The following is a 25,835-nucleotide window of genomic DNA, read 5'->3' on the forward strand; positions in this document are numbered from 1 at the left end:
GCAACTTCACTAATCAATGGAGATTACAACAAGATTGAAACAGTTTCCTCTCAAGAAACCCTCGTGTTTTCCCAATCCCCAACTCAGTATATCACAATGTACACTAATGACTTAGTCTAAGAATAATCTCTCATATGAAACTACTTCCCAACCCAGACCTTTTATAGCCTTTACAAGATTGTGAAAATACCCAAAATGTACTAACCCAGACCTTTTATAGCCTTTACAAGATTGTGAAAATACCCAAAATGTACTAACTCAGCAAGACCTACTGACCAGTGGTAACACAGCAAGACCATGTTGTCCTGAACACAGCACGAACATGTTGACCTGTATTAACACCTCAGTACCATGCTATAAGTCAGCATTATACCGACTTGTTGAAATACTTATGCTGACTGGTTGGCTTATAATTATGCTGACTTGATTACCCAGCATCATTCTTGTAATAGAAAACAACGACTTACAATGCTGACTTGTTGACTCAGCATCATCAGCTAGTGATAGAAAACAACGACTTACAATCTCCACCTTGTCTTTCTAATCACTCCATCAACTAGTGAAGAAAATACACTCAAGGATCACTGACCATCCTAACCAGTTTCAAGCAATGTTCAAATTTATTACTTGAAACAGATTTGGTCAGCATGTCGGCTGGGTTATCCTCAGTTCCCACTTTCACCACCTGAACAGTACCAGTGCTAATCACATCCCTGACGAAATGCATTCTCACATCTATGTGTTTGGATTGCTCGTGAAATACTTGGTGTTTTGACAGGTGTATAGCTCCTTGACTATCACAGTAAATCTTCAAACCATCAATCTGTGTCACTCCAAGTTCCGCTAAGACTCCTCTCAGCCACATTGCTTCCTTTACTGCCTCTGTGACGGCAATAAACTCTGCCTCGGTTGTTGACAAAGTCACAACTGACTGTAGACTTGCCCTCCAACTTATTGCTGTTCCAAACACAGTGAATACGTACCCGGTTTGAGATTTTCTTGTGTCAATGCTACCAGCATAATCAGAATCAACAAAACCTGCTACATCATCCACTAGGGCTTCAGCTCCACCATAACTCAAACCTTTACTCAGTGAGCCTTTGACATACCTCAGCACCCACTTCACCGCTGACCAATGTGCTCTTCCTGGATTTGCCATGAACCTGCTAATGAGACTCACAGCATGAGCCAAATCTGGACGTGTACAGACCATCGCGTACATTAGACAACCTACAACACTAGAATATGGCACCCTCTCCATGTCTTCCTTTTCCTCATCAGTTTGAGGACTTTGCTTACTGCTCAGCTTGAAGTGACTTGCAAGTGGAGTGAGAACGGCCTTTGAATTCGTCATACCAAAACGTTCTAACACCTTGCTCAGATAAACTGACTGACTTAGGAACAGCTTCTTTCTTCCTCTGTCTCGAGAAATTTGCATCCCTAAAATTTTCCGTGCTGACCCGAGATCCTTCATCTCAAACCGTGTGTTTAGTTGTGCCTTTAACTGATTTATGGCTGCTTTGTTGTGACAAGCTATAAGCATGTCATCAACATATAACAAGAGATAAATCTTAGAGCCATCACTAAGGTCTCTACTATACACACACCAGTCATAACTAGACCTATGAAAGTCCTGACTTATCATAAACTCATCGAACTTCATGTACCACTGTCTAGGGGACTGTTTCAGACCATATAGAGACTTCTTAAGCAAACATACCCGCTGGTCTTTATCTCCTATTTCAAAACCCTCTGGTTGTTGCATATATATGACCTCATCCAGGTTTCCATGAAGAAAAGCTGTTTTGACATCTAACTGTTCTAATTCTAGATCAAAACGAGCTACAAGAGAGAGAATAATCCTTATAGACCTATGTTTAACAACCGGTGAATAGATTTTATTAAAGTCTATACCTTCCTGCTGAGTAAACCCTTTGGCCACCAACCTAGCTTTAAACCTAGGTTTCTCTACACCAGGTATCCCTTCCTTTCTTTTAAACACCCACCTTGAACCGACCAACTTCTTATCAGGAGGTTTATCTACCAAAATCCAAGTTTCATTTTTATCAAGGGATTTTATCTCATCCTTCATAGCGTTAAGCCACTGTTCATTGTCAACCGAATTCACAGCTTCCCTATAGGTTACAGGTTCAGATTCTTGTACTGCCCTAGCAACACTAAATGCATAAGCTACAAGGTCCTCAAAACCATATCTAACCGGGGCCCTAGGGACTCTTCTTTCACGGTCTCTAACAAGTCTATAGCTTTTACTGGACTCAGTAGAATTACCATCACTGACTTCTTGCTCGGTTTTACGGGTGTTTTCACTATTTTCTTCAAGCTCCACCTCATTCTTAACACTCTCAAGGTTTTGAATGGACTCAGGACTACTCGGTTCTAACTGAGTTTTCTCTTGGTTTTTCTGATAAGGAAAATCCATCTCATTGAACACAACATTTCTGCTGACTATGGATTTCTTATAACCAGGTTCTAGGCACCACAACTTATAGCCCTTGACTCCTATAGGGTAGCCTATAAAAACACATCTTAGAGCCCGAGGTTCTAATTTTTCATGTCTAACGTGTGCAAAAGCTGAACAACCAAACACTCTAAGTTTTTCATAATCCTCAGGGTTATCAGACCACATTTGCATAGGTGTTTTAAAACCTATAGCAGATGATGGGCACCTATTGATTAGGTAACACGCAGTTTGCACTACTTCAGCCCAGAAAGACTTAGGGAGACTGGATTGGATTAACATGCACCTAACTCTCTCTAGGATAGTCCTATTATACCTCTCTGCTAGGCCATTCTGCTGTGGAGTTCCAGGAACGGTGTGATGTTTGGTTATACCTGACTTCTTGCACAAAGTGATGAAATCTTTGTCAAGAAACTCCAAACCATTGTCGGTTCTCAACCTTTTGATTTTCTTTCCTGTTTGGTTTTCCACTAACACTTTCCAATCCTTGAACGTTTGCAAGGCCTCATTCTTATGAGCTAGAATATAAACCCATACTCTTCTAGAGTAATCATCAATAAGGGTCATAAAATAGGTCCTCCCACCATGAGACTTAGTTCTTGTTGGCCCCCATAGGTCAGAGTGAATGTACTCAAGAATGTCCTGGGTTCTATGTATTGCTGACTTAGGAAACTTGACTTTACTTGACTTCCCTAAGACACAGTTCTCACAGAAATCTATCTTTCCTATGTGATCTTTACCAAAACAACCCTGCTTCCTAAGTTCATGTAAACCAACTTCACTCACGTGACCTAGTCTAAGGTGACAAAGATTGGTTCTATCAATTTTAGACTCGGTGAGATTTGCTGTAGAGACTAACACAATACTACCTAAGAGTGTGTATAGGCCATTACTCATGGTACCTTTCATAACAACTAAAGATCCTCTAGCTATTCTTATGATACCCCCTTCGGCTCTATAATTGTATCCTTGTTTATCAAGCGTACCCAAAGAAATTAAATTTCTTTTCAGTTCTGGCACATACCTCACACTGGTCATAATCCTTTCTTGACCATCGAACATCTTCAGCCTGATGGAGCCTTGACCCAGTACCTTGCACAACTTGTTGTTGCCTAGAAGAACCCTCCCACCTTCTTCTTGAAAGTCTTCGAACCACGTCCTGTTGGGAGTCATATGGAACGTACATCCGCTGTCCAAGATCCAGTCAGTGTTTGGATCTTTATCAGTGACAGCAAGAACTTCAGCGCTCTCATAACCTTCTTCTACCACAGCGGCTTCGCCTTGATCTTTAGGCTGACCTTGACTCTTCTTCCTCTCAGGACAGTTTTTCCTGAAATGTCCTTCCTTATGGCAGTGAAAACACTTGTAGACATTGCCTTCTTTATTGCTTGAGGATGGAGTTTTGGACTTTTTCCCGTTCTTGTTCTTTGGCTTGTGAGAGTCCTTTTTCTCAGACCTTCCACGAACAAGCAATCCTTCTGCAGTTTCAGTGTTGGTGCTGGCCTCAATCTGTTTTGACTTTAGAGCCATAAGAACTTCTTCCAGACTTAGTGTTTCTCTAGCGTACTTCATGGTTTCAACGAAATGACTAAAAGACTGGGGTAAAGAATTCAAGATCATTATGGCCTGATCTTCATTATCTATCTTTACCTCTATGTTCTCTAGGTCAATTATGATCTTTGAGAAATCATCAAGATAGTCTTCAACTGGCTTGTCCTCGTTCATCTTGAAGCCGAAAAGCTTTCCCTTAAGATAAACACGATTGGTGAGTGTCTTCGTCATGTACAACTGTTCAAGCTTGAGCCAAACCCCAGCAGCTGAGGTTTCCTTCGAGACTTCTCTCAGCACCTTGTCGCCAAGATCTTCTTTCTCCTCCTTCGTCATTGTCGCCGGAAGTTCTTTCTCGCCCTTCAGAGCCTTCGCAACCTTTATTTGAACCAAGATTGCTTTCATCCTCTGTCTCCATAGAGCAAAATCTCCCTTACCATTGAAACGCTCGATCTCGATCTTTGTAAAACCTATTGCTCTGTTCTTGATTAGCTCTGATACCAATTGTTGAACTATACTTCGAACGATCAATCAACCACACAGATAAACAAAGTTCACAAAGATCACAGATTGGATCTTGAAACAACAATCAAAAGAATACACACAGAATTTACCCTGGTTCGGCTTAACTGCCTACATCCAGCAACTTCACTAATCAATGGAGATTACAACAAGATTGAAACAGTTTCCTCTCAAGAAACCCTCATGTTTTCCCAATCCCCAACTCAGTATATCACAGTGTACACTAATGACTTAGTCTAAGAATAATCTCTCATATGAAACTACTTCCCAACCCAGACCTTTTATAGCCTTTACAAGATTGTGAAAATACCCAAAATATCCTTACTCAAAATGTACTAACTCAGCAAGACCTACTGACCAGTGGTAACACAGCAAGACCATGTTGTCTTGAACACAGCACGAACATGTTGACCTGTATTAACACCTCAGTACCATGCTATAAGTCAGCATTATACCGACTTGTTGAAATACTCATGCTGACTGGTTGGCTTATAATTATGCTGACTTGATTACCCAGCATCATTCTTGTAATAGAAAACAACAACGACTTACAATGCTGACTTGTTGACTCAGCATCATCAGCTAGTGATAGAAAACAACGACTTACAGGTGATAGGAGAAGAATAAGAAGAGAAAGAGAAAGAATTAGGGAGAGAGAAAGAAGAAAAGAGAGATAGTTTCATTCAATATTAATCTGATACCTTTTCCATACAAGGCATGACTCTATATAGACCAACCTATTGCTGATGTGGCAGCAGTTACAGAATCCTACAGCTGTAAATAATAGAACTGTTACAACTGTAAACAGTCCTAAATAACAACTAATTAACACTTAAATGTAAAACAATCACCCGCCTAATTAATAGCTAATAATTCCCCTTTTAATTTCTCTAATAATTCGAATAATCGTGACAATACTTCCCCCTTTAGAGCATTCTTTGTCGCCAAGAATGTATAAAGTTTGGAACTCAGTGAACTTGGAAAGGCTCCGGAACAGAAACAACCCATTGAATTTGTAGGGTGATGACAGTGAACTTGAAAGAGCTCTGTGGCTGAAAAGACCATGTTCATTTCTTTCTGGCTTATATTCTAGAGCATCATCACCCCATATGAATTTCATTCTTCCCATTGCATAAGGTTGGTAAGCTACTGCATCTCCTTTCTTTATACGAAAATCATCTTGTAGAGTATCATCAGAAAAGCAAACCTTTGTGTCAAAGGGCATAACCAGATAGAGTATGAGTGTTTCTGTGCTAGTACCATGGAGATAATTCTTCTTTTCAATAGCTCCTGCTGCACCTTCTGCAAAATTTGTAAATTCCTTTGCTTTTGAAACATTTCTTGCTTCATTCACAACCTTGTCTTGCACATCAGGATGTTTGCAAAGAACATAGATGAACCAAGATAGAGTGGCTGTTGTTGTGTCTTTGCCCTTAATCCCACAGTTCGAAGTTATGTCTGGTAAATATTTTTTTATTAGTCTCTGTCTCATTTAGGAACCTAGACAAAATATCAAATTTTTTCATTGTTCCTGTGATAGGAGCATGAATATAATTCGTCTTTTCAAAAGCTTCCTCTTCAATTTTGGCTGCCAATTCTTTTTCGTTTGATCCATTCATGCTGTCACAAGGCTAGAACGCATTCCCAAACACAACTTCATTACTCCCCGTCATTTTCAACAAAACTTGTCCCCGACCATCACTAGCATTTGCATGTCCAAAAAATGAGTAGCTCAATCCAAAATCTCTAACACTTCTCTTTTGCTCATCATATTCATCACTGTCATCATCACCTCGAACCCTTTTCAGAACTAGGAGATTTAACTGGCATTTATCGAGTTGCTGAGGGATTTGTAGTATCCTTTCATGCTGAAGAACCCCAAGTGGATCAACTGCTTGCTTTGCACTCACCACAAAAACATGAAGTTTCTCCTTTAGTGTAAATTCATCTTGATGATCCTGAGTATAATGGGCTAAAACAAGGGTTTGATTGCTCAGATTTAAGCCTTGTACAAGGTAGAAAGAACTCATTCTCCTCTCAAGTTTGACAACGCTAAAATGATGAGATGGAAATAACGGTCGACATAAAGTATATTGACCCTCGAAAAAGACCTCTTCAATATGCTCAACTAGTGAGTCTACCTCATTATTTACCATGTTAACTACTATAGAACACTCCAAGAAGGCTCCTGAACCCATCAATGAAGCAAACTTAGCAAGGTTTGCATCTTGAAGATGAGGCAGCACTTCAAATTCTTCAATCCAGGGCCATGCTTGATCGTGTAGTGTCACAAAGCAATAGGGCTGCTGATAGGGCAGATGGATACCATGGGTATCCCAACATTGCATACCATAGTTTTCATTTAGCATCCCTTTAAACCAGGCCATACTTGCAAGCATACCACTATCATAATCAACCGAGAACCCATCTATCCCATTCTTACCTTTCTTCTTTTGCTTACTATGATTAGCCTTCTCACTACCTCCTCTTATTACCTTCACCAATGGAATTACCCCTCCCCCCTTTAAATCATTCGTGTCCCCAAGAATGTAACAATAAACAGGGTTGCCACCTAGTCCAAACTTGGACCCGAAATTTGCTTGTCCATAAATGGATGAGGAATCCATAGGTAAACTATTATGAGCTGTGTCAATTCTAAAGGTTGAGTTGGATTTCAAATTGTTTGGGGTGTTTGAGAGCCAAGGTGGAGTGGTGAACAAAGATTTGAAGAGTGGTTGAGTTGTTACCAATGTTTGGTTGATGTTAGCAGAAGTTTTGGAGCTCTCGAGGAAGATGGTAACTCCATTGATGGAGCTCTATAGAAGGGAAGCAGATTGTTCACTCGGTAGTATGAGTGAGTAGTCATTTTGAATGGGTTTGGCCAGTCAGGGCCGGTTATGGAAGATCTCTATCTTCTATTTATGAATGAATGTTGATAAACTATGATGTGTTTGATAAAGCTTGCTATGCCATTGCTTATGCATGTATGCTAGTGTTAGATGAATGATAGGGAACTGTTTTCATCTTCACCGAACTTTTTATCAAACATCCAACCTCGAAGCAGGGAGGTTAGGCGGTTGTATCAAGAGTTTTCTTTATTAAAATGCTGTTTCAATCTTAATGCAAGAAAGAACCAACCTTAGGGACGCTTATGGTTGTAGTAAGTCTTAGAATCTTAAGAACACACGAGAGTTGACTTAAGTGAGCATTAAAACAGAAACCTTGACTTCACTTTACTCTATTCATGAATAAATAGGATGTTTAGGGACTTAAAGTAACCGGTTCCGCTGTGCCTAACCTGTTCTACCTTTTATCCATTATCAAGTAATCGTTTTTATCGGTTTATTCATTGACTTTACCATATTTTCACAATATCTCTCATTGTAAAGATTTCACACATCATGAACACCCTGTTCTACAAGGTTTTTCTAGTAAAATTTCGTCTTCAATCCCTGTGGAGACGATACTCTATTTATCACTTTATTACTTGTTTCTAGTGCAGTTGCTAGAGTCTGTTCAGAGGACAACAAGTTTTTGGCGCCGTTGCCAGGGATTGATAGCAACAAAATTTATCTGAAAATTTCTGTGAAACAAGGTGTTTTTAATCTGTTTGCTAAGTAGTGCAGCCAGAAGTAGTGCCCCCACTGTCTATGCGCAGAGCTGGACCACCTGTTTTTCCTATCGATCTTGAGTTAGAGAGAACGTGTAGACGAAACCGAGCGGGAGCTCGAAGAGCAAGACAAAGAGAGCGATAAAGAGAAATAAGGATGGCTGGAAGAGTACAACCAGAACAGCCAGTTCAACCCAACCAAGAGGAGGAAGGAGAGAACAACAATCCTCCTGTTATGAGGATCAGAGACTATTCTAGACCGACCACAGAAGGACACTCATCGTGCATAGTGTTGCCTAACGAAGGGAACAACATGTTTGAAGTGAAAGCATCTATGATACAAATGTTGCAGCCCGCAGTGCAATTCCATGGATACCAGTTGGAAGATCTAAACCGGCATATCCAGGAGTTCATTACACTATGCAACACTTTCCGATCAAATCGAGGAGTTTCCGATGATGTGATAAGGCTAAAGCTGTTTCCTTTTTCTCTCAAAGATAAAGCAAAAAACTGGCTAAAGAACCTACAGCTAGGAACCATTACCACTTGGGAAGAAATGGCCAGTGCTTTTCTAATGAAATATTTTCCACCTAGACAGGCCATCAAACTCAGAAATGAGGTATCTCATTTCGTGCAAGAAGATGATGAATCCTTGGCCGAGACATGGGAAAGGTACAAAGAACTATTGAGAAGGATACCGAATCATGGCATCCCCATATAGATGCAAGTACAGAATTTTTATAATGGAGTCACCAACATTTATAAAATCCAGATTGAATCCATTGCCAATGGTAACCCCGAAGATCTTGAACCCCAACCTTGTACAACCTTATCGAGAAAGTCGTAAACACAAGCTATAACTGGCACTCAGCTAGGAGTGAAGGAAAAAGAGCGGGGAATGATGATGTTGTGTCAAAACTGACCACCCAGGTGGAACAACTTGCAAAACAGCTCAGCAAGATTAATGTATCATCCATTCACAGCGAACCGCCGTTCAATGATGTTTGTGATTCTGTGGAGGACCTCACTTCAACATCAACTGTCCTGGAGTCAAGCAAGGGAAAAGTGAGCAGGAGCAATGTGATTATGCTGGATATAATCAAAGGAACCCACCAAACCCATACTCAAATACATACAATCCAGCCACAAGAAATCATCTGAACTTCGGATGGACTGGGCAGCCAAATCAGCAGGAACAACTGAGGTATCAGTAGCAACAAGGAGGACAATACCAGAGGCAACCTCAACAACATTATAAGCAGCCAGTTGCACCGAAGGAAGATATAGAACATGACATGAAGACCATGATGATGCAGTTCATGAAGCAGACACAAACGTCGATAAAAAATCTGGAGACACAGGTCTATCAGCTTACTGTATCCTCGTCAAAAGGAAAAGGGATAATGCCAAGTAACACTGAACCAAATCCCAAAGGAGATGTCATGGCTATCACTCTACGATCTGGTAAGGAAACTCACCCTCATTTTTCAACTGATAAAAGTGTTGAGTGTGCAGGTACTTCTCAAAATGCTGAAGAAAAGAAGGAACAAGCTGTTCCTAGTCAAGAAGAGCCCGTCGGGGTAGAATTGACCGATGATCAAGACCAGGAGGAATAAGGAAAGAGGTATAGACCACCTCCGCCCTATGTGCCACCTGTACCTTATCCGACGAGGCTGATAAATAAGAAGCTTGAAGAGCAAAATTCAAAGGTGCTAGACACCTTGAGGAAGCTGCACATCAACATCCCCTTCGTGGAGGCACTTGCCCAGATGCCGACATATGTAAAATTCTTAAAAGATATCTTGTCTAATAAGAAGAAACTGGAAAATATCTCGATGATCCAACTGAATAGGGACTGCTCGTCAATACTCCAGAATAAGCAGCAGCTTTCGAAGAAACTAAAGGATCCAGGGAGTTTTTTGATTCCATGTTCAATTGGCAAGTTAAATATTGAAAATGCACTATGTGACTTAGGAGCTAGTATAAACCTAATTCCATATTCTGTGTATGCTAAGCTAGGACTAGGAGAACCACAACCGACCAGAATGTCCATTCAGTTAGCTGACTGGTAGGTATGTTACCCTAGGGGAGTAGTGGAAGATGTATTGGTCAAAGTAGGAAAATTCATACTGCATGTTGATTTTATCATAATGGACATAGACGAGGACTTGCATGTTCCTATTATCTTGGGTAGACCGTTCTTAGCAACGGACAAAGCATTGATTGATGTAGGAGAAGGACAATTATTTTTGCGAATTAATGGGGAGGAAATCATTTTCAAGATGAATGAGGCTATGAGACGAGCTAACACTAGTGATGACACATGTTGTTTCTTAGATGATTTCCAAAGTCTTTCTACTTCGTAGGAACAAGGACATGACACTCTAGAGGTTTTCTTGGGAGAAGAAGTGAATCTATGTGAAGGAACTGGCTGTTCCATTGAAACCAACTTGTCAACACTTCCTCTGGATCCCATTGTTCCTACTCATCAAGAACCACCTGAAATACCCACTGTGCCATTATCTAAACTTGAACTAAAACCTTTGCCATCACACCTAGAGTATGCGTTTCTTGAGCCACCAAGTGGAAGCCCGGTGATTATATCTTCAAAACTAACCACTGATCAGAAAGCTCAACTCATGGAGGTATTACGAAGAAACAACGATGCTATAGCGTGGAAAATTGATGATATCAAGGGTATTAGTCCAGCAGTATGTGTCCATAGAATTCTGAAGGAAAAAGATCACAAGCCGTCTATCCAACCACAACGAAGACTTAACCCCCACATGAAGGAGGTTGTGAGGAAAGAAGTAATCAAGCTGTTAGATGCAGGAATCATTTATCCCATCTCTGACCGTGTTTGGACCATCCCTATTCATGAGTTGTTTCCCACAAGAACCATAACAGGATGGCGAGTATGTGTGGACTACCGAAAGCTCAACGAGGCAACAAGGAAAGACCATTTCCCTTTTCCCTGCATTGATCAGATGCTAGAACGGTTGACATGGTATGCATTTTTACTGTTTTCTTGATGGTTATTCGGGGTACAACCAAATTGCGATCCATTGTGAAGATCAAGAAAAGACAACTTTTACCTGTCCCTACGGGACATATGCCTACAGACGCATGCCGTTTGGATTATACAATGCCCCAGCTACATTTCAAAGGTGCATGATGTCTATATTTCATGATATGGTGGAACAGACTGTGGAAATCTTCATAGACGATTTCTCCGTCTATGGAAATTCATTTGGAAGCTGTCTGAACAACCTGGAGGTTGTGCTAGTACGATGTAAGGAGACCAATTTAGCTCTAAATTGGGAGAAATGCCACTTCATGGTTATTGGCGGAATCGTTCTCGGGCATCAAATCTCTGAAAAAGGGATGTAAGTGGACAAGGACAAGGTGGAAGTAATAGAGAAACTTGCCGTTCCAACTAATGTCAAAGATGTGAGAAGTTTCCTTGGACACGCAGGGTTCTACCAAAGGTTTATAAAGGATTTCTCAAAGATCGCGTTACCTTTTTCAGCTTTGCTACATAAAGATGTGGACTTCTCATTTGACACAAGCTGCGTCAAAGCATTTGAACTATTGAAAAGCAAGGTGATCAACTCACCTATACTAGCAGGACCCAACTGGGAACATCCATTTGAGATGATGTGTGATGCTAGCGATACATGTGTAGGAGCTGTTATTGGGCAAAGGATTGAGAAGAAGTTCCGGCCTATCTATTATGCAAGCAAAACATTAACCGAGGCTCAGCAGAACTACACCACGACAGAAAAGGAGCTTCTCGCAGTAGTATATGCTTTTGACAAATTCCGTCCATACTTGGTTTTGTCAAGAGTCATTATCTACACAGACCATGCTGCATTACGCTACCTGTTCGCAAAGAAAGATGCAAGGCCAAGGCTGATACGGTGGTTACTCTTACTCCAAGAATTTGATCTCGAGATCAAGGACAAGAAGGGGACCGAAAATGTAGCTGCTGATCATTTGTCTAGAATTTCTCATCAGAACAGCCAGGAACAACCTGAAATTGTAGAGATTTTTCCAGATGAGCGTTTGTATTCTATACAGCCTGCTCCATGGTTTGCTGACATTGCGAATTTCCTTGCTAGTTCAATTAAACCTCATAACATGTCCACTAACCAAAGGAAAAAGTTCTATGCAGAAATCAAATATTATTTTTGGTAGGAACCCTATCTTTTCAGGTTATGCGCAGATCAGATCATTCGCAGATGCATCACTTAAGAAGAGGGACATGCTGTTTTGAGCCATTGTCACGATCGTGAAGCATGTGGGCATCATAGCGCGAGCCGAACACCAACCAATGTGCTTCAATCAGGTTTTTTCTAGCCAACCATTTTCAAAGATGCCAATGTGTTTGTACGCACTTGTAATGAGTGCCAACGAACAGGCAATATTTCAGCTCGAAATGCCATGCCCCTCAATAATATTGTTGTTTGTGAAATATTTGATATATGCGGCATAGACTTCATGGGACCATTCCCTACGTCTTTTGGACATAAATACATCTTAGTTGCAGTCGACTATATGAGCAAGTGGGTTGAAGCAATTGCTAGTCCCACCAATGATGCCCGTGTGGTTGTAAAATTCCTAAAAAGGCTGTTTGCCCGATTTGGTGTCCCACGAGCGATCATAAGTAATCAAGGAACCCACTTTTGGAACGTTCAATTTGGAAAGTTGATGGGCAAGCTTGGAGTCTCTCATAGAATTGCCACGCCTTACCACCCACAAACTAGTGGGCAGGTGGAGATTTCAAATCGTGAAATCAAACGAATTTTGGAAAAAACCGTGGGCAATTCTAGGAAAGACTGGGCAAACAAGCTTGACGATGATTTATGGGTATATAGAATTGCATATAAGACACACATTGGAATGTCCCCATTTAGATTGTTGTATGGAAAGTCTTGTCATTTCAGTAGAGATGGAGCATAGAGCTTTTTGGGCTTTAACTTTCCTGAATTTTGAGAACAGGCTGTGGGCGAACAAAGGAGGCTGCAACTCTGTGATATGGAAGAATTCAGGTTGTTCTCATACGAAAACACAGTCAAGTTACGAGGGTAGTGCATCCAAAGCATTTGGTATTGAGGACTACGCCATCCGGTACTTACACAAACTGGTTTCCAGCACCATCTTCGCACGCGAAAACCAGGCCACTATCCCTCACGCAGACCTTACAGTCCTTTGGAGTATGGTACATGGGCGCATGATGAACCTTGGATTTTGGTTTGGGGAGTACATTAGCGCTTTTGGGAGGAAAAACTCTTCTGTCATATACTGTGGCAGCATTGTGACAAGAATTTCCGAAGCAATCAGAGTCTTCAAGCCAGAAGACCGAAACATGCTAACTGTGGTGAACTACCCGGACCAAATCAACTTGAAAAGCCTCTAGAGTATGCTCTTCGGGAGAATGGTGAATGGGAAGTGGGTCTGGATGTCGGATTTTATTGAGGCCAAGAGGGTTGAAAGTAGGAAGAGGAAGAATGAGCCTACAGTATCAGTATCATCAGAGTCTGAGCAGATTGAACATGCCAAAGATCTTGGCTTTTACCAGAAATGCGCAAGGCTCTCCAATGAAGATATCCTCTCCAAGTTCAACGCCTTGTTTGCATAGACTCAAGCATGCAGAGAACAGATTTTTGCCCTAGAAACTAAAAATGCCGTGCAACAAGGCGAAATTGACATGCTCAAAAACCTTTGTGTGGAGGAACATGGGCGGGAGAGTCCCTCTGGTGCCTCGATCAAGAGTCCGGTAAGAGCTAAACTTGAAACAACTGCCGCTGCCTCCTCGAAAGGGGATGGCAATGCTCCTGCTATGGATAGAGAGGTTGATTCCTCTCTTTCCCCGCCTGTCTGATCATTCAATTTTTCGCTATCCAAGCATCTGGTAACACTTATACCCCTTCTTTGCAATTGTTTACACTCGCCTTTTATCATGTTATGTTGTTTTTCCTATGCTTTTGTTAGTCGTAACATTGAGGACAATGTTTGATTCTAATTTAGGGATGGGAAATCACATTAGTTATTGCAATATCTGTGTGCATAACATGATAAAAGATTGAACAAAGTTGTTAGTGTAGTATTTTCTGAATAATAAATTATACCCATGTGATCTTTGGTAAGTTCAAAAAGAAATCTTTAACAGTCCTTAGTAAACATTCCTTGTTTGTGTCCATTTTCGTGTAAACATTCTAGTGTTTCGATTGTTTAGACTCTGCAGTAATCACTAAACAGACTGCGCTTGTTATGATTGAAAGGTGTGGTGATAGCCTTGTGTTAATCTTAAATGCCCGATCTTGAAGTTCCAATTTTTTTGAAGTTCTAAATCAACATTAACGTGAGGGACCTTTGGCCTAAATGCATGAAACCCAAAAATAGTGAGAACTTGAGCCTGCAATTGCATATAAAATGCATTGATTCTTTAAAGAGTGGGCCAGTACTTGTTATCTTTAGGGAGAATTTGCTTTGGTATGCCTTATAGAAATGGAATTTTTTTGACAAACCTAGAATGATAAAGGCATTAGGCACCCAACTCAACCTTTAAAAAGACGTAACCTGTGCATTGCACTCATACAGTAGGATGAACCATTTGAGCCTTACCCTTGTCTTTCGTTAACCTAGCCTGTGAATAACCATAATCCCTTCACTTTGAGCTTAAAGAGCCGAGAATCTGCCTCATGCAAGCGGTTTAATTGAAAATATAATTGGCTGAGGAAACTCGAGCGCATACTAAAATGAAATGTTGAATAAAAGAAAATGATTGAGAGGAAAAAGAAAATTCAGTAAAGAACCTCTTCATTCATGGCACACTATCACAATGTGTGCCCAAAATCATTGGGATTGGTTGTTTAGTGGTAGGAGTTAATGAAAAGAGTGGGTAAATCATTTGTTAAAACAAACTGTGCAAGGTTGAATGTGAAAACACCAAGGGGATCTGTGTAAAGTGCACGAGGATAGAATTCTTACAAATAAAAAGTCATTCACTTCCACACCTATACCCTAGCCTTACATTACAACTATTAAAAGACCTTTGAACTCTGTTTGGAAAATTTTGACCCATAGAAATAGGACCGATAAGCAAATTCACACCCTACGGGTGTATTTACTGAGCTGAGGAGAGAAGTTGCATTCCATTCCCTATGACGGGAAAAAGGGGCCATTCGAGAGTAAGTGAAACTCCCTTCCTTAGTGAGGCATCTTGGGTAGACAGGTCGTTCATGTGAAAATTGAGGTTTAACTTTAAGCTTTGAGGAATTTCTTGAGTAGGGTTATATGATAAAACGCTGACATAACTTCATTTATAATCGTGACTTGCGTTTTTCTGTAAATTTTTCGAGAACAAATAATATGTTATAATCCCTTTTTCTCCGTGATCTCCTCCAACTCATCTTCCGTATTCTTTCATTCCTAAATCCTTCCCAGTAAGTTGACTTGTGTTCTATCTGTTGTTTACTTGAGGACAAGCAAAGATTCAATTTGGGGGTATTTGTTAGGCATGAATTTGACTACAATTTAGCATATTATTTATGATGAATTAAGGGTGTTTTTAGGTTAAATTACGTGGAAGAAGGTCTTATAAGTGTTTTTATGCAAATTAGGAAAGAAAAAGTCAAACAAACTGTAAGCAGCCCGTTTCGCACAAACCATGAGGAGATGAGCAACCTATGATCCAGCGGTATAACGCTGCAATTTCTGATGACAGATGGCGACTTGACAGACGGCATGAGCAGCAGGCAGGAAAGGCAGAAATGAGCAGTTAAAAGAAGCATGATGACAAGAAAGTTCGACCCTTGAGTGTTCAAGGGTCAAAAGGATCTTAACCACTTCTGGTAGTCTAGGATTTATGAACAATTTAGTTGGTTTTTGTAATATTTTTATCAGATACTTTCAGTACCGTTTTGATCTTTTTCCCCTTAAATAGATGTATTGGGGGAAAGGAAAGGATATCTTTTGTGAACTGAAAAATAGACGTTTTGATAGAGAGAAGAGCTCTCGAGGAAGATGGTAACTCCATTGATGGAGCTCTGTAGAAGGGAAGTAGACTGTTCACTCGGTAGTATGAGTGAGTAGTCATTTTGAATGGGTTCGGCCAGTCAGGGTCGGTTATGTTAGATCTCTATCTTCTATTTATGAATGAATGTTGATAAACTATGATGTGTTTGATAAAGCTTGTTATGCCATTGCTTATGCATGTATGCTAGTGTTAGATGAATGATAGGGAACTGCTTTCATCTTCACCGAACTTTTTATCAAACATCCAACCCCGAAGTAGGGATGTTAGGCGGTTGTATCAAGGGTTTTCTTTATTGAAATGCTGTTTCAATCTTAATGCAAGAAAGAACCAACCTTAGGGACGCTTATGGTTGTAGTAAGTCTTAGAATCTTAAGAACACACGAGAGTTGATTTAAGTGAGCATTAAAACAGAAATCTTGACTTCACTTTACTCCATTCATGAATAAATAGGATGTTTAGGGACTTAAAGTAACCGGTTCCGCTGTGCCTAACCTGTTCTACCTTTTAGCCATTATCAAGTAATCGTTTTTATCGGTTTATTCATTGACTTTACCACATTTTCACAATATCTCTCATTGTAAAGATTTCACACACCACGAACACTCTGTTCTATAAGGTTTTTCTAGTAAAATTTGGTCTTCAATCCCTGTGGAAACGATACTCTATTTATCACTTTATTACTTGTTTCTAGTGCACTTGCTAGAGTCTGTTCAGAGGACAACACTCCCTCACAATCATATAATCTGCTAACCCTTGGCATTTTTACTGCCAAGGGTCACCAACAACCAACAACAACATTCAATGTTGTGAATGCTGTTGTTTGAAATATTTACGAATTACACAAATGATCCTTCATTTAATTGAGACTTCAAACTAACAATTCTCTCCCTCCCGATTACATGAGGATATCGTAATTCCTGCAGCCATTCGACAGTATTTGAACTTCTCCATTGGTAAGATCTTCGTTAACATATCTGATCCATTTTCATCTGTATGGTTCTTCTCAAGATGTAATAATTTCATCTCCAACACATCCCTGATCCAATGATATCTCACATCAATATGTTTTGATCTGGAATGGAAAGATGGATTTTTTCCAAGGTGAATAGCACACTGACTGTCACCAAATAACTGATATTTTTCCTGACGGAAGCCAAGTTCGTTAAAGAACTTCTTCATCCATAATAGCTCTTTACACGCTTCCATTGCTGCAATGAACTCTGCTTCAGTTGTGGAAAGTGCAACACACTTTTGTAGTCTTGACTGCCATGACACAGCTCCCCCTACAAATGTAATCAGGTACCCTGATGTAGACTTCCTTGTGTCAGCATCACCAGCCATATCTGCATCTGTGTAGCCAACTAGCACTGGTTTGGTATTTCCAAAACATAAACACATTTTTGAAGTACCGCGAAGATACTTGAACATCCATTTAACAGCTTCCCAATGTTCCTTTCCTAGATTTGAAAGGAATCTACTAATGACACCAACTGCATATGCAATATCCGGTCGTGTGCATACCATGGCGTACATTATACTTCCGATTGCTGAAGCATATGAAACTTTGCTCATTTCTTCCTTCTCTTTCTCAATAGAAGGTCTCTGCTTGGAACTGAGTTTAAAATGATTATCAAGAGGACAACTAACCATTTTAGCTTTATCCATCTTAAACCTTTGAAGTACTTTCTCAATGTACTTCTCATGTGACAACCATATCTTCTTGGCGCTTCTATCCCGAATGATTCTCATGCCGAGAATTTGTTTTGCTGGCCCCAAGTCTTTCATGGAAAAAGACTTGCTCAACTGTTTCTTCAGATTGTTAATTCTGGAGATGTTCTTGCCAACAATCAACATACCATCCACATAGAGAAATAAAATAATGAAATCATCATCAGAGAATTTTTGATCGAAGATGCAGTGATTTGAAGTAGTCTTCTTGTAGCCTTGCTCCCCTATAACTGACTCAAACTTCTTGTACCACTGCCTTGGTGCTTGCTTTAAGCCGTAAAGACTCTTCTTTAACTTGCAAACATAATCCTCTTTTCCTTTCTTCTTGAAACCCTCTGGATGCTCCATGTATATTTCTTCTTCCAAATCGCCATGTAGGAAGACAGTCTTTACATCCATTTGCTCAACCTCCAGGTTCTGACTTGCTGCTAACCCCAGCACAGTACGAATGTATGTCATCTTCACCACCGGTGATAAAATCTCGTCAAAGTCGATGCCTTTTCTTTGACTGTATCCCTTCACAACCAATCTGCCTTTTCTTCGTTCTTGATTTTGAACACCCATTTGTTCTTCAAAGCCTTCTTACCTTCAGGCAACTTCACTAGCTCAAAAGTTTTATTCTAATGCAAGGATTTCATATCATCTTGCATGGCCTCGATCCACTTTTGCTTGTGTTCATCATCCATGGCTTCTTAAAAAATTTATGGTTCTCCCCCGTTAGTCGCTAGGACATAATCATTCGGAGAATATCTGGTAGAACATTGAATAGCTCTACCGGATCTTGTTCGAACTGGAGAACATTCTGCAATTGGTGTTTGATGGTGAACTTCTTCATCAGCATCAACTGGTTCATTCTGAATGGGAGCGTCTTGAGCAACTATCTCTGGTTAATCAATTTGAATTTCTTCTCCAACCTGTCTTGGCACCGTTTGGAGGCACTAACTGTAGGCTTGGTGAGCTAGTTTCAGGTTCGGAAGCATCGTTTCTAGACTTCTCAATGTCTTCAATTGTCTGATCTTGTATAAAGACCGCATCACGGCTTCTGATTAACTTCTTCTGGACTGGATCAAAGAACTTATAGCCAAATTCATTTTGGCCATAACCAATAAATACACACTCTTTGGTTTTGACATCAAGCTTGGATCTTTCATCCCTGGGAATGTGGAAAAAAGCTTTACAACCAAACACTCGCAGATGTTTGTAGGAACAGTCTTTTCCAGACCACACCTTTTCTGGAACATCATAATCCAGCGGCACACATGGTGAAAGATTCAGAATATAAGCTGCTGTGACTAGAGCTTCACCCTAGAACTCCTTTGGCAACTTTGAATGTGACAGTAAGCATCTGACTCTCTCCATTAAACTTATGTTCATCCTTTCAGCCAACCCTTTCAACTGTGGTGTTTTTGGAGGAGTTTGTTGATGTCGAATACCATGCTCCTTGCAGTACACATTAATTGGACCAGTGTACTCTCCACCGTTGTCTGAATGAATGCACTTCAGCTTCTTGCCAGTTTGTCGCTCAACCCGGGCTACAAAATGCTTGAAAACATATAAGACTTGATCTTTTGATTTTAGAGTGTATACCATGTTTTTCTAGAATGGTCATCTATGAAAGTCACAAAATAATGAGCATCACCAAGTGACTTTGGAAATGGTCCACATAGATCTGAGTGTACCAGATCTAATATATTTTACACTCTAGAAGGAGAGGAACTCTTGAAAGCAACTCTGTTTTGTTTTCCGGCCAGACAATTAGCACATTTATTTAAATTAACATGATCCAATCCAATCAGAATATTTTTCTTGGCCAACTGTGTGATACCTTTCTCATGCATGTGATAGCTCCCTATTTTATAGAGTTTTTAGGAGTAATTTAGATTGTTTTAATTAGCTTTTAGTTAAGCTTTTGTATTAATTTGATAGTTTTTACTTAAATTTAGTATTTTCCATTATTTATGGCATTATCAGTGTTTTCAGGGATGTCCAGGGACTATTTGAGCATTTCCGGACTATTCAGGGACCATCAGAGCATTTTTGGGATTCATCAGGGACCATTAGAGCATCTTTCAAAAGCTCAGGGACCTAAACAGATAAAAGTCGGAGCAAAATCGCCCCAACTGGGACCTGTCTCGTCGAGAAATTACCTGTCTCGTTAAGATAGGCCCTCGTCTCGTCGAGACACTCCTTGTCTCGACGAGACAAGGCGGGGAAAGGAGCACCAATGCCTTCCCCTTTGCTGAAATACGCGGATTTGGGCTTTGAGGCCCACTAAAACACAATGTAATTGTCTATTTTACCCATGTGACATTAGGGTTTTCTCCCTAACTCTATAAATAGGGAGATATCTCACCTATATCAAGGGCCATCCTTTTCCTTTTTTTTTGCTTTTTAGATTAGTTTTCAATTCTGCTTTTCTTTTATTGAAGAAAAATTGATGGGAGAAGCGCTTGATCTTCTATTTTGTAACCAGAATCGACAAAACGGGTTCTAGATTTCTCTCTTTTCGTTTTATCTTTTATCTTTATAATTAATTGAAGATGTTTTCCATTGTTCATATTTACCTTGCCTATCTGATTAGTTTTTCTATGAGCTAATCCCCATCCAATTTGGGATGGGGATGAGATTGATTATACGATTATGTATGATTAGGGACCTAAGGTTTATGCGTTTACCTGAGATTGATCAGATTATGCATGCTTACTTCATTGAAGTTGTTAGGAATAGGATTATTGCTAGAATTAGAGTCGATGCCGATCAACTAGCATGCTTTATGTATATATTTGTGCCTAATGTCTATAACATGACAAAGATAGGATTATAGATAGATAAGAACTTGACCATGGAATTATCTATGCTGAACTTGTATAATCCCACCTCGCTAGAGACCACTAGGAGTGCGGTTTCGTGGCTGGACTACGGTTTTAGCCTTAGTTGCCAAAGAACCTAATGCTTTGCATGTCCTAAGTTATATGCCTAATCAAACCATTAGCTGAATGCATGTAAATAAGTTAGATAAAGCTTGATCACATTTGTCTTTCTTATTAGGGTAATTACCGTCAATCACTGATAAAACATAAGTCTGAACTCCATAAACCCATACATAGGATTTAATCAAAGGATTCCTCATCCTGGATTGTACCTTCCATTAATTCACCTTCTACCATGTTAATTGTTCAATTTATGGCTTATTTTTTTGTTTCAATTCATTTAATTAATTAGTGTTAGGCATGAAATTGACTACATTAAAACATGTTAATTAAAATGAATTAAGGGTGTTTGTAGTGTTTTATTGCAAGAAAGAAGTTCTTATAGGTGTTTTTATGCAGATAAGGAAAGACTTAGCCGAATAGACTGGAAGCAGCCTGTTCGCACAACCAAGAGGAGATTATGCCATTCTTTGATCCAACAGTCAAACGCCGGAACCCCTGATGATGGACAACGACTAGACGGGAAGCAGGTACGACAGTAGCTGCAGGTAGAGAGGCGGATAAGTGCAGGCGTGAAGTAACAAGATGAAAAGAAAGCTCGGCCCTTGAGTGTTCAAGGGTCAAAATGATCTTAACCACTTTTAGCAATTTTTAGATTTCTGAAACATTTGATTTTGTTTTGTATAATATTTTGAGCGGTTACGTTTAATACCGTTTTTAGGCCATGACCTTTCCTTTATATAGAGGTAGTAAGGAAGGAAAGGGTATTGCACTTTTTGAGAAACAAAAGATAGACTTTGTATAAGGAGAGAGCTCCATAGATGGAGTTTGAGAGCTTTGAAATATCTGATTGCTCACTCGCCTGTATGAGTGAGTAATCATTTTGAATGGGCTCAGCCAGTAGGGGCCGGTAATGTAAGTTCTCTATCCTAGTAATGAATGAATGATGTTAATGCATGAAGTGTTTATTGAGGCTCTATATTTGAATGCGTATGCATGTATGCTTGTGTTAGATGAATGATATGACACTGCTTTCATCTTCACCGAACTCTCTATCACGCATCCAACCCCGAAGCAGAAATGTTAGGTGGTTTTATCAAGGGTTTTCTCTTTTGAAATGTTGCTACAGTTTTAATGCAAGAAAGAACAAGCCTTTAGCACACTATTGGTTTTAGTAAGTATTAGAATCTTAAGAACACACGAGAGTTGACTTAAGTGAGAGTTAAAGCAGAAACCTTGGCTTCAGTTGCATCGTTCATGATTCATTAGGGTGGAGCTTACAGCAACCTGTTCCGCTGTGCGTAGTCTGTTCCCTTTGTTATCATCATCAACTAATCATTTTGACGCGTAAAGCAATCTGTTTAATCTCTAGTTTTCACGACTACCAACATCTGTCAATATAAAAGAATCACAAACTACGAGCACCCTGTTCACAAAGTATTTCTCATAAACTTTGGTCATCAATCCCTGTGGATACGATACTTGACTTATCACTTTATTACTTGTATCTAGTGCACTTACTAGAGTCCATTCAGGAGACAACAAGTTTTTGGCGCCGTTGCCGGGCATTGAAAACAATAAATTTTATACGAAATTTCATGTGAAACAAGGTGTTTTTAATCTGTTTGCTAAATAGTGCAGCCAGAAAGAGTCTTTATCGGTTTATGCGCAGAGCTGGACCTCCTGTTTTTCCTATCGATCTCGAGTTAGAGAGAACCTGTAGACGAAACAGAGGGAGCTCGACGTGCAAGACAAAGAGAACGACAAAGAGAGAGAAGAATGACTGGAAGGGTACCACCCGAACAACCAGTCCAACCATATCAGGAAGAAGAGGGAGAGAATAACAATCCTCCTGTCATGAGGATCATAGACTATTCGAGGCCAACCACGGAAGGAAATTCGTCGTGCATCGTGTTGCCCAACAAAGGGAACAACATGTTTGAGGTGAAAGCATCGATGATACAAATGTTGCAGGCAGCAGTACAGTTCAATGGATACCAGTCAGAAGACCTAAATGGACATATCCTGGAGTTTATCACACTATGCAACACTTTCAGATCAAACCGAGGCGTTTCCGACGGTGTGATCAGGCTAAAGCTGTTCCCTTTTTCTCTAAAAGACAAAGCAAAGAACTGGTTGAAAAACTTGCAACCAGGGACGATCACCACTTGGGAAGAAATGGCCAGCGCATTTCTGATGAAATATTTTCCGTCGAGCCAGGCCATTAAACTCAGAAACGAGGTATCCCATTTCGTGCAAGAAGAGGATGAATCCTTAGCCGAGTGTCACGGACACAGCCTACACGAGGCATAGGAGAGGTACAAGGAATTACTAAGAAGGGTACCCAATCATGGCATCCCCATGTGGATGCAGATCCAGAACTTTTCCAATGGAGTCACTGTAGGAAATTAGGCTAAGGTATAGCATCGGAAATATAAATTTTTTAACCTATTTCCATAAACCACAAGATCCGTTAACCGTTATTTCATATAAAGAGGGATAAGAAGAATTACCTCTTGATGATCAATCTACCGTTGTTAATGAAGTGTCCACAACTTCAAAAGAGATAGAAACTGTCTACCAATCTGCCCCTATCCGAAACAGACCTTCCAGACCTCCGAACGACAATCCCTTCGGTGGAAACGTGTAAGAATAAGTCTAGAAGCTCCTGTCCAAAAATCGCGACGATCCGACGGTTCAATCTCCGGAAATCCGCGAAATCGTGAACTGACCTGATGTATGATTAGTAAAACGAATTTCTCCCTTTTGTTTGTTTTTCTTCTTCGAGTTCCTAAACACGAAATAAAACACGGGAAGATTAATTTAGTATCAACCGTTGAATAGCAACCAAAGTAGATTGCCTCTAACTAATCAACACAAGATCAAAGATAAAAGAAATAGATGAAAATCAATTGATCAAACGAAGCCGTAGAGAAATCTCGTCCTCCAACTAGGGGTGTCGAATTTTCTCTCTTAGACTAGGTGAATTTCGAAAATCACAAGTAGGGTATGGCTTGCTTGGATTTCGAAAATCTCAAGGGAAGGGGTATTTATAATCTCTTGTATCTAATCCCTAGTTAGATAGAATTAGGTTACTGAATAGGAATTCCATTCGGAATAGAATTTCTAATTATTATCTCACTATATATCTAATATATTAAGGATAATAATAATAAACTTATTGGATAATAATAGGAGTATATTAATCTAATTAAAACTCCTAACTTAATTATCTCTTAATTAATTTAATTCATATTCATAATCTAATTAGGATTAACAAAATCAAATTAATTATTCATGTATATTACTACATGAATTTCGAGCCCCTTATGTCCATGGGCCTTATTAGGCTCAACTGGGCTTCTATCAATTAATTAACATCTATCTCTCTTTTAGGTTCCAAGTCTTATGTGTGATCCATTAGGTTCTTATTGCTTCTAGCCGTATGCAACGTTATTAAATTAATTTTCAAAGAATTATATTTAATCTTTGCATAACGGAATGATGTACAAAGTATGTGATTAGCAAGTCCATAATCATTCCCCCAGAGCTATAAGAAGACAGGTTGATTCTGTCGTTAACCTTTCCGTATTAGTTACAGTATAATTCGATCCTTTATCAACTACATCCTTGAACTGAATCTTATGACTATGGGTGATGTCAAGTCACATATAGCGAGACGTTCATTTTACTTGTACATGCCGAGTCAACTCAAAAAGATAGGTTAAGTGAAATTTGTATTTCCTACTCTTAAGCTATCACCTTGCAAGGATTTAGAGTCGAGTCTTCCACAAGCGATCCATGGATGTATCTCCCATTTATCGGGAGTGATAAATGCTCAATCCAATATATAACGACTCCGCAATCACTTCCTGTGATACCCAACGTCTACTGTTCACACCCCAGAGTCATCTTTGTTAAGGATCGTGTTACACCAGAGTCAAAGCATCACATTCCGTAATCCAGAACACCAATTAATATTCCTTTGAGTCTGAGGATTAGTTATGCCTATTAATACCAATGAGATGAACATGTGACAAGGATGAATCTACCCATCCTGTCATCTCAAATCGGATCCCCAATCCTAATGAACAACGTTTCATCGGATCTATGTAACTGTCCAGATATCTGTATATATGAAGCTTGTGAGATCAGCTTTCTATCGGACAGAAGACATTGTTACATACAAGTCTCAACAGTGATATGTCAATCCCAAACATATCACTTGACTTGGGGTGGTTTTAAGTTTATCAGTTTACTATAAAGTTTTGTCTCACTTCATGCTTGTATGAACACTTTATAATCACTTTAAATAAACTTACGGATTTCCTTTTATTAGACTTTATTTAGTGTTTAAAATGGATTGCCTTTATATAGTTATAAAACATATATCTCATTAAAAAAATGATATAAAGAACAATTCATTTACATTAAGTTTGTATCCTAGAATAATTGTCTATAGGACACTAAATCCCAACAGTCACTAACATTTATAAGATCCAAATCGAATCCATTGCAAATGGGAACCCTGAAGACCTTGAACCCCAAGCCTTATATGACCTAATTGAGAGAGTAGTGAGCACGAGCTATAACTGGCACTCCGCCAGAAGTGAAGGAAAAAAAGTGGGGAATGAAGATGCTGTGTCAAAATTGACAAGCCAGGTGGAACAGCTTGCCAGGCAACTCGGCAAGATAAACGTGTCCTTGATCCACAACGAACCACCATTCAATGATATTTGTGATTTTTGTGGAGGGCTTCATTTTAACATCAACTGTCCCGGAGTCAAGCAAGGGAAGGGAGCACAGGCAGAATGCGATTATGCAGGGTATAATCAGAGGAATCCACCGAACCCATACTCTAACACATATAACCCAGCCATAAGAAATCATCCGAATTTCGAATGGACAGGCCAGCCCAACCAGGAGGAGCAACCGAGGTATCAGGAACAACCAAGATATCAACAACAGCAAGGAGGA

At 39.8% G+C, this 25,835-nt stretch overlaps 1 non-coding gene and 1 pseudogene across 1 annotated transcript; both read right to left on the bottom strand.

Moving 5' to 3' along the window:
• Window positions 1–8,763: 8,763 nt before the first annotated feature.
• LOC136216017 (small nucleolar RNA R71) lies at window positions 8,764–8,870 on the bottom strand. Its single transcript, XR_010683014.1, has one exon. It is a non-coding gene; the product is annotated as a small nucleolar RNA R71 (small nucleolar RNA).
• A 14,214-nt stretch (window positions 8,871–23,084) lies between these two features.
• LOC136216254 (small nucleolar RNA R71) lies at window positions 23,085–23,215 on the bottom strand (annotated as a pseudogene).
• Between the last annotated feature and the right edge of the window lie 2,620 nt (window positions 23,216–25,835).

The sequence above is a fragment of the Euphorbia lathyris genome, chromosome 1 (genome assembly GCF_963576675.1).
Source record: "Euphorbia lathyris chromosome 1, ddEupLath1.1, whole genome shotgun sequence".
NCBI lineage: Eukaryota > Viridiplantae > Streptophyta > Magnoliopsida > Malpighiales > Euphorbiaceae > Euphorbia > Euphorbia lathyris.